Raw genomic sequence first — 10,502 nt, forward strand, 5'->3', positions numbered from 1 at the left:
CTATAGAAATATAATTTTGACAAAATTTTCTATAGAAATAAAATGTTGACAAAATTTCCTACAGGAATAAAGTTTTGATAAAAATTTCTATAGAAATATTTGTTTGGTAGATTTGTGATAATCTTGAAATTTTGTTTGCTTTTTTTTTGGCACTCGTGGTAACTGTTGTTACCACACATTGTTAAATATGAAGCCTTGCCGGCTTCTAATTTCCTCATCTAGAGCCACCAAAATGTAAAAATTATTACAAATTGTGTTGAGTGAAAATGTCCCTACATTGTGGCCCTACGTCCCTACAAGACGCTAAATATTAGAATAAACTTACATATAGGGAATTTGCCCTAGTTCTAGCAACACTGGCTGTAGTTGATATTGTACATACGGGGTTAGTATGCCACTAATATTGAGCCCATTATTAAAAAAGAGAAAATCATTCTATTAGTGTGGGTTATAAATCCAAATTTGTAAAAATCGAGCAATATTCTTATGTAAGAGATACAAGTACGTATAAATACGATCGGCTAGTACATCAAAATTTGAAATTTGAGTAACATTGGTTAATAAATAAGAGTATTATGGTCAAATTTGGGAAAATCGAGCGATGCATATATATGGAAGCTATATCTAAATCTGAACCAATTTGCATAATATTTTGCGGGTTTGATTAATACCACAAAAGGTTACCTTGTGCAAGATTTGAGTAAGATCAGTTAAGAAATGAAGCCTGTATGGTCAAACATAAAGTTATTAGGGGCGAATTTTTCAAAATCGGGCAATACATATATGGGAGCTATATCTACATCTGAACCGATTTCGATGAAATTTAGCACATATAGTTAGTATTATAGAGGACTGGATCTAGCCAACTTTGAGTAGGATCGGTTAATAAATAAGGGTTTTATGGCCAAATTTGGGAAAATCAGGCATACATATATATGGGAGCTATATCTCAATCTGAACCGATTTCGATGAAATTTTGCACATACAGTTAGTGCTATAGAAGATTACATTTGGCCATTTTTGAGTAAGATCGGTTGATAAATAAGGGTTTTATGGCCAAATTTAGAAAAATCGGGCGGTACATATATATGGGAGCTATAGCTAAATCTGAACCGATTTCGACGATTTTTTGCACATATAGTAAGTGCTATAGAAGATTACATTTGGCCAACCTTGAGTAAGATCGGTTGATAAATAAGGGTTTTATGGCCAAATTTAGAAAAATCAGGCGGTACATATATATGGGAGCTATAGCTAAATCTGAACCGATTTCGATGATTTTTTGGACATATAGTTAGTGCTATAGAAGATTATATTTAGCTAACTTTGAGTAAGATCGGTTGATAAATAAAGGTTTTGTGGCCAAATTTGGGAAAATCGGGCGATGCATATATATGAGAGCTATATCTAAATCTGAACCGAATTGGATGAAATTTTGCAGACTTGAAGGGCGATGGAAAAGATTACCTTTTGCCAAATTTGGTGACGATCCGTTTGAAAAAACGCGCAAAGTGACCCCATTTGTCGAAATCGGGCGATACATATATATGGGAGCTATATCTAAATTTGATCCGATTTCTTCGAAATTCAATAGCGTTTGTCCTTGTGCCCAAAAAACTCCCTGTACCAAATTTCATCAAAATCGGTTAATAATTGCGACCGGAATCCTGTGAACAACAAATACATGGACAGATGGACGGACGGACGGACACCAAGCGCTAGATCGACTCAGGAGGTGATTCTGAGTCGATCGCTTTATATTTTATGGGGTCTAAAATCAATATTTCTGGTAGGCACATTTTTTGGCCGATCAAACTTATTATACCCTGACCACTATGTGGTTTAGGGTATAACAAGTAAGGAAAGTCTAAAGTCGGGCGGGGCCGACTATATTATACCCTGCACCACTTTGTAGATCTAAATTTTCGATACCATATCACATCCGCCAAATGTTTTGGAGGCTATATATAAAGGTTTGTCCCAAATACATACATTTAAATGTCACTCGATCTGGACAGAATTTGATAGACTTCTACAAAATCTATAGACTCAAAATTTAAGTCGGCTAATGCACTAGGGTGGAACGCAATGTTAGTAAAAAAATATGGGAAACATTTAAATCTGAAGCAATTTTAAGGAAACTTCGCAAAAGTTTATTTATGATTTATCGCTCGATATATATGTATTAGAAGTTTAGGAAAATTAGAGTCATTTTTATAACTTTTCGACTAAGCAGTGGCGATTTTACAAGGAAAATGTTGGTATTTTGACCATTTTTGTCGAAATCAGAAAAACGTATATATGGGAGCTATATCTAAATTTGAACAGATTTCAACCAAATTTGGCACGCATAGCTACAAAGCTAATTCTACTCCCTGTGCAAAATTTCAACTAAATATAGTTAAAAATTGGCCTCTGTGGTCATATGAGTGCAAATCGGGCGAAAGCTTTATATGGGAGATATATCTGAATCTGAACCGATTTCAACCAGATTTAGCATGCATAGCTACAATGCTAATTCTACTCCCTGTGCAAAATTTCAACTAAATCGGAGCAAAAAATTGGCCTCTGTGTTCATATGAGTGCAAATCGGGCGAAAGCTATATATGGGAGCTATATCTAAATCTGAACTGATTTCAACCAAATTTGGCACGCATAGCTACAATGCCAATTCTACTCCCTGTGCAAAATTTCAATTAAATCGGAGTAAAAGATTGGCCACTGTGGCCATATGAGTGTAAATCGGGCGAACAATATATATGGGAGCTATATCTAAATCTGAACCGATTTCAATAAAATTTGGCACACTTGACTATAGTACTAATTGTTCTTCTTGTGCAAAATTTTAAGCAAATTAGGGTAAAACTCTGGCTTCTGGGGCCATATAAGTCCATATCGGGCGAAATATATATATGGGAGCTATATTTAAATCTGAATCGATTTCTTCCAAAATCAATAGGGATCTATTCTGAGCCAAAACACATACTTATGCCAAATTTGAAGTCGATTGGACTAAAACTGCGACCTAGACTTTGATTACAAAAATGTGTTCACGGACAGACGGACATGGCTATATCGACTCAGGAGTAGAGGTGTGCACGTGACACGAAATTTTCGTGACTCACGAAAATTTTCGTGACTCACGCGTGAGCCGTGAGTCACGATGGAGTCAATCTCGTGAGCGTGCGTGAGCGTGATCAAGCTGAAAATTTTCGTGCGTGAGCGTGAGTCACGAAAAAAAATTCTTCGTGAATGTGCGTGAGTAAAAATGTTTGATAATTACACTCACGAAAACAAAATCACGCTCACGATTTGAATCACGATAACTACTTTAATCACGCTCACGATTTAAATCACGCTCACGATTTTAATCACGCTCACGATTTGAATCACGCTCACGACTTGTATCACGCTCACGATTTGAATCACGCTCACGAGTTGAATCACGATCTCGATTTGAATCACGATCACGATGTCAATCGCACTCACGATATCAGTCACGACCACGATTTGAATGACGCTCACGACATTGGTCACACTCACGACTTTGGTCACACTAAACCTTCCAATGTATGGATTGTGTAATAGTTTTTTTTTCATTTAAAATTAATTGATTAAAAAAGTAATGTTGAAGCGCTGGTTTTCGGTGCAAAAACCGAGTATAGTGCCGTTCCTTAAACAATAAAACCTTTTATAAAATATTGCTGTGTTTTTTTTTCTAACGAAAATGAGAAATATTTTCGAAAAAGTGTACCATAAAAAATTGGTAGATTAAATAAAATTCGAATTAACGAGTAAAGTAGAAAGTCGGGCCGGGCCGACTACATCATACCCCAAATCACCCCTACTGAATTAGTGAACATTGTAGGGTATCAATGATATAGGTTTGGGGAAAACCACATTTCCAGATTTAATAACATTACTGGGTACATGGGAGTTTTATCATAATCTGAACAGAAATGTCTGATATTAACATAGGAGTATAGTTGATTCTGAACCTACAGAGTTATTTAGTATGCTACTAATGTTGAGTCCTTTATTAAAAAAACTGGAAATCGCTCAATTAGTGTGGGTAATAAATTCAAATTTCTGAAAATAGGGTAATAGATTTATGTAATAGCTACATACAAGTCTCAATACGATCAATAAAGCTACAAGGGGTACATTTTTCAAAAACGGGCGAAAAATATATATAAGAGCTATATCTAAATATGACCCGATTTGGATTATATTTTGCAGGTTTTGTTGATATTACAGGACATTACCTTGTGCTAACTTTGAGTAAGATCGGTTAATAAATGAGGCCACAATGGTCAACAATAAGGTTATAAGGGGCAAATTTTGAAAATTGGGCGCTACATATATATGGCAGCTATATCCAAATCTGCACCGATTTGGATGATATTTTGCACATAGAGTCAGTGGATCACATTGTGACAAATTTGACGCCGATCGGTTAGTAAATGAGCGCAATCTGACCCCATTTATCGAAATCGGGCGATACATATACACAGTCTTACACAAGTTTACATACGGTTTAAGAAATTGTATTTTTTTTAATTATTAAAATATAATAAAATATGCATATATATATATATGCTTTAGATTTTGTAAATTAATTTGAAAAACAAAGTATTTGTCCATTTTCAAGAAGATGTTTTTAGTCTGGATTATAAACAACAACAAGAAACATGTTTAGTTATAAGGTAAAAACCTCAAGGGTATGTAAACTTATGTGAGACTGTGTATATGGGAGCTATATCTAAATTCAAAAGCGTTCGTCCTTGTGCCAATAAAGAGCCACATACCAAATTTAATCAAAATCGGTTAATAATTGCGACCGGAATCCTGCGAACAACAAATACATGGACGGACGGACACCAAGGGCTAGATCAACTCAGGAGGTGATTCTGAGTCGAACGGTATATATGTATTTTAATTTCCATTAAGTTAGCATAGAAAAATATTTTAGTTCATTCGTACTAAGAAGTATTCAACCTTTCAATTAAGCCAACTGCCTAAACATTTGAGAATAACAATTCGAAAATTACCAAGAAGTATTTATTTTTGTCATTACAAATAAGTCATTATAACTCACCGCAATGTAATGCAACGTGTAATGACAGCTTTACTCCTGGTAATGCCAATTCTAATGAGATGTGGTTGCCTAGTTTTTGCTGGGTATATATATTATTTATCGTCAAATTAGCATTTCTACAGTCGTGAATGTGCATAAATTCTTCACAAAATTTTTCGTGCATTTGTAACAATTCTTTGTCGCGAGTGTGAGCTTCAAGAACAATTTTCGTGCGTGAGTTTTGGAAAATAAATTCCTTCGTGAGTGTGCGTGAGCGTCTTGAAATATTTTCGTGCGTGAGCAAAAAATTTCTTTCGTGAGTGTGCGTGAGCGTGATTTTTTAAAATAAATCCATTCGTGAGTGTGAGCGGCTCGAATATTTTTCGTGCGTGAGCGTGCGTGAGCAAAAATTTTCTTTCGTGAGTGTGCGTGAGCGTGAATGCCTCGAATTTTTTTCGTGCGTGAGTGTGCGTGAGTAGAATTTTTCTATCGTGAGAGTGCGTGAGCGTGATTTTTTAAAATAAATTCATTCGTGAGTGTTCGTGAGCGTGAGCGGTTCGAAAATTTTTCGTGCGTGAGTGTGCGTGAGTAAGATTTTTCCGTCGTGAGTGTGCGTGAGCGTGAGTAAAATATTACTCACGTGCACACCTCTACTCAGGAGCCCACCCTGAGCAAAGACACCCTGTGTCTATCTCCTCTCCTTCTGGGTGTTGCAAACATATGCACTAACTTATTATACCCTGTGCCACAGTGTGGCACGAAAGGCTAAACGTGACACGGAAGGCTAAAAGAATGGACTTTATCCGCATCATGGAGCAACTTTCTACTATTAAGGATACGGCAAGACTACGTAAGTTTTTGTCCAAGCAACCTAAGTTCAGTGGTAACTTGCAGAACAGCAATGGGAAATTGACTGAATCACCGGATAAGACTATAGACCTGTTATTGGAAACGCACTTCCCAGAGTGTGACATCAGAGATACAACGTATATTCGTATTTCTATGGACCACAGAGGAGCGGAGAAGGATATACTAGGTTTGGTGACCATGGAGAGCGTTAAATGGACGATTGACAGTTTCGGCCCATATAAATCTCCAGGCTTGGTCGGGGTATACCCATGTATGCTTAAGGAGTCTTTCGACCTCTTGGGCGAATCTTATGTGGAGTTGGTGAGAGCCTCATTGCGTCTTGGATATATACCAAGGGCTTGGAGGAAGGTTAAGGTAATCTTCATTCCTAAAGCGGGGAAGATATCACATGGAACGGCGAAGGATTTTAGACCAATAAGCTTATCATCGTTCTTGCTAAAGACGATGGAGAGGACACTGTATGATCATAGAAACCAGCTAGGCATGAAACTATCAATCTGTCAGCATGCGTACATTAATGGTAGATCTGTAGAATCTGCCCTGCACTCAGTGGTGCAGCACATAGAAAAATACATGACATATGGCGAATATACATTGGCGGCGTTTCTGGACATTGAAGGTGCTTTTAATTATAAGAAAATTGATAAAGTAGAAAATTGATAAAGTACAAAATTGATGAAGTACAAAATTGATAAAGTTAGAGAAGAATGGTATCGAGAAATTCGTTATAAAGTGGATCGAGGTGATGCTGCTAAGCAGGGACATGGTGGTCGAGCCAGCGAACTCCACAAGGAGGGCTAGAACCACTAGAGGATTGCCGCAGGGGGGGGGGGGGGGTAATATCACTTTTTGCTATGGCTACTGGTGGTGATCGAGGTATTGACTGGGCTGACCAGTAGGGGCATACAGGTAGTGGCATACGCGGATGACATTGTGATAATGGTATCGGGGAAAGTCCTGGACTCTATTTCGGATGTGCTGAGCGGGTCTTTGCAGTATCTTTCGGAGTGGACACAAGGATGCGGATTAGGGATGAACCCTGGAAAAACGGAGTTGGTACTGTGTAACGATCCACCTTCACGGGCCCTGCTTCCTCCGAGATTGGCTACCTCCTTGCCGCCGGCCGTGCTCAGTCTTGGGCGGTTCTTGCTCTTTAGAAGCAGACACGGAATCATTATCATATAAGTAAAATAAGGTAGCTCTTTTGATAGGACACAGATGATCAAAGAAGGGATATTAGAGAAAAATAGAAACTAAAAATTTTGAATGACGTTTGTTTAAAAGGGCTGCATTAGATGTCGACTTGCCGCCTATTCTTAAACCTCCCACTCAACCATGTCAACATTTGTATGTTGACCTGCATTGCCATCTTCTACAATGAGTTTTTCACCTTTCGTAAGGAAAAGTAAAACTTAAAAATTCATTTCAATAGATTATATTTACATAAATATAGGGTAACAAATATTGCAAGAAAAATCCTGACTAAATAAAATTTATTAATAAAAGTTATTAAACATACTAAAAATGACTTAGGAGAAATGTTTTAAATTTGACCGAAAGATAAAATTGATTTTTTGAATTAGAACAAAATTAATCGTATATAATTAAAATCTGGCTAACATTTTAAAGGTGTGATATAGTAAAATATTTAAATATTAAAGTGTAATTTTGAGCATATACAAAAATGAAATAAATAAATTTTGACTCACCAAATTAATCCTTAGTTGTCTTCAGCCCTGATGACTTCGGATCTATTGTTTTTTTTTAAAGGGTATAAAATCTATATTATATATATTTCAAAATTGCATAGCTCACGAAAAAGGTAAATTTTTATAAAAAAAATTATCTGATTAGTGGATAAGTGAAGTGAATTCTAATTTTTAGGTATACATTAACATTTATAAATTAAATAAAATCTTAAATGAAAATTGACTCAAATGAATTTAAAACATAAAAAAATTGTTAATTATATCGATAAAGAAAAGTTATAATGTATTTAACTGAAATAATTCGGAAATAAAAAAAATGTATTTTTATGAAAAAACAAATAAAATTTTTCTAGGAATTCTCACATGGAGACAAACGTCTTCGTAAAGTTTTGTTAATGAAATAATTTTTCCTATTTCTCTTATGCAATTAATGAAATAAATCCCTCTATATGATAACGTATCCTTGGTAATTAAATGTTCTCGCAATGTAGATGAAATATCTTTGTATAAACCTATGGGTTTATACTTAATATATTTGAACTCAATTTGTAACGGTTTTTTTGAATTAAGTTAACTTGAATTCTACAGTTTGAAAATTATTATTATTATCGTTAAGTGTGACAACGAATGTCATCAAAATGAATTTTTATGTACTAAAAGATAAAATATAAATCATTAGTTTTCTTGGTAGGTAGTGACCTACATTTTATCACTCTTGAATCAACCTTACACAAAACTGCATTTATACTGGTGAGGAACATCAACCCTAATAAATCTGGTACCTTGAACTGATTTCACTTGGTTTTATTTTATCTCTTCTCTATCTCCTCCACTCGGGTAAACATACTTGTGTGGATTGAACTCCCTGAGAGATTCTATCCCACAAGTAACTCTTCTCATCTCCTCTTGCCCAGGAACTCCTTGCTCTGGTGAGATTAGCCGACCTCTGTAACCGAATATACAGTCCACAACAACAGGCAATCGGTCATATCGCTCCACTCGCTCAACTCCAACACCAGTGCGTTAGAGTGCCCCTTTTACCTGCAGGAGCCCCCTTGCCTACAGCAAACCCCCAGAAATATTCATGGTCCTCTCGAAGAGAGTAAGAAGGAATTCAGCAGCAGAGACACAAATCTCACAACGAGGAGAAATGAGGTAAACGAGAATGATAAAATCCATTATCATGTCAGTCAATTATCGGTTTCGGTAAGCCATGCTTATTATAATTTTAATACGGATGATTTGTGGTGCATGTCGTTGCAAAAGTGTGGTAAAAAATATGTTAAGTGTGTAACGAAAAAGAAATTGTTGAAAATTATTAAAGGAAGCAAAGTTTTGAAAACCCAAGTTTGTGGGCTAAGAGAAAGATAGGTGGGAAATATTCGAAAAAGTTTGTTAATGGCGTCAAACTTATACAAAAATCTTAAAAGTTAATAAACACTGTCAATTGCTGAGAAAAGAAATAATAATAATGAAATTATCAAGTGCAAATCTTAATTTCTAACACGGAAAGAATACTGAGATTTACGTAACTCGTTGGAGAAGTGGGAAAAAGAAAGTCCGTCCGTATCCTATATACCGCATACGTTTGTTAGCTATATATGTGCCTTTAAGCATATGTAAAAAAAAGGGAAAAAACATAAATAATTTTTGGCAATAAAGTTACGTAACATGCACATGTGATTTATATATATTTATATATATATATATATATATATATATATATATATATATATATATATATATATATATATATATATATATATATATATATATATATATATATATATATATATATGAAAAAATAAAGAAACAAAAAGGAGAAGAAAAGAATACACGTACATATATATCTATCGATACATGAACAACGGTTTCTGATTATCTAGCCTTTGTCATTCCTCCATCTTTAAATTTTCATTATCTTTCTTGTCGCGCCTTTTTCATCTTGGTTTTATGATCTTTATGCCCATATATGGTCATGTTGTATTTCAAGTTTCATTCCACCGTTCCTATGTATGTATACTTGTAGCTCAAAGGGAGTTATTTGCATAGGAGAGGAGTAATGAAATAAGCCTACACGAATCATACAAGACAACCAATAGTGTTTTCAGTGTTCAAGAAAATGTCAACATCTTCATCATTACAATTTTTATTTTGAATGTGAATTCATATATCTGGTTAAGAGAGAGAGAGTTTTCCTATATCAAGCTTTGGAACACATTATTGTGGAATTAATAACATATAATAAAAAAAAAAAAAAAAAAAAAAAAAAAAAAAAAGCATCTTAACTAACGTATATCGATCGTTCGGAAAAAAAACCTGAAGCTAAATAAAATAAAATTGCATCATTATCAAATATTTATGAAAAAAGGTAATTACGCTTTTTTTTCATTTTTTAATTATACTAATCTCCACCCTAATACATATAAATAAATTTTGAAAATAAGCAGAAAATCGAATACGCATATAATCTCCCACAAGTTCCATCCCATAACATAAACCAGAGTAAACGAACAATAAAGACGGTTAATAAAGAGTGATCAAATTATTGCTCTTTCATCACGCATACAGTGCAACATTCTGTTACACTCACTTCACAGATACCACACAACATTCTCTTGGAACAACCAAATTAGTACTCTTTCAGCGTTCATACTGTACAACATACTGTTATACTCACTTTACATCCACACTCCACTCTTAAAAGTATCACCATACATTCCATAATAAATCTCTTCCAAATTAACATTACATACACATGCACCACTCGGAATTACAGAAAGAAGAATCACACACTTGGAAAAATTACCAATAAATTGATCTAACGATATTCAAAGATTGGAACA

The sequence above is a fragment of the Haematobia irritans genome, chromosome 1 (genome assembly GCF_050003625.1).
Source record: "Haematobia irritans isolate KBUSLIRL chromosome 1, ASM5000362v1, whole genome shotgun sequence".
In the NCBI taxonomy this organism is placed as follows: Eukaryota; Metazoa; Arthropoda; class Insecta; order Diptera; family Muscidae; genus Haematobia; species Haematobia irritans.